Below are 699 nucleotides of genomic sequence, written 5' to 3'. Positions count from 1 at the left end.
CCCCACCCCCCCACCCCCCCACATACCTATTTTGGGTGAGATAGGTCCTCTAGATAAAGGGTGCATGGGAGAGGAATTTTTTGAGAACTAAGTTGTTGGGAAATTTTTTATTGTATCCTAACACCTGAATGATAGTTTGGTGAGTTATGGAATTTTATGTTCAAATTTGTTAATCTCCCACTTTTTGTTATAATGACTTATCTCTTAGGGTTTTGAAGACATTGTTCCATTGTCTTGTAGCTTTCAGTGTTATGATGGACAGTTGGCTATTGTAGGTGACCTCTTTTTTCTCTATGGAAGGTTTTTGGATCAACTTCTCTCTCTCTCTCTCTCTCTCTCTCAGTTACCAGTGTTCTGAAATTTCTTTATTATTTGCTTTGATGAGGATCTCTTTTTTCATTCATTTTACTGGGTGTCAAAATAGTCTGTTCAAACTGAAAACAGTATTTTAGTTCTGAGTCGTTTTCTTGCACTATTTCTTTCAGAACTTCCTCCCATTTGATCTCTTTATTTCTCCTTTTGTAACTCCTTTATTTGGACGTTGAACCTCAGGACTGAAACTTTTTTCTAACATTTTCTAAATTCTCCTTTTGACCTATTTTCTAGGAGATTTAACCTTATTTTTCAACCTATTGAGTTTTTTTTAACTTTTTTTTAATCAATGTTTTAAACTTCCCAATTAGTTTTTTCTTCTCTGAA

The sequence above is a fragment of the Balaenoptera acutorostrata genome, chromosome 3 (genome assembly GCF_949987535.1).
Source record: "Balaenoptera acutorostrata chromosome 3, mBalAcu1.1, whole genome shotgun sequence".
In the NCBI taxonomy this organism is placed as follows: Eukaryota; Metazoa; Chordata; class Mammalia; order Artiodactyla; family Balaenopteridae; genus Balaenoptera; species Balaenoptera acutorostrata.
Note: the sequence above shows the minus strand (reverse complement) of the source record.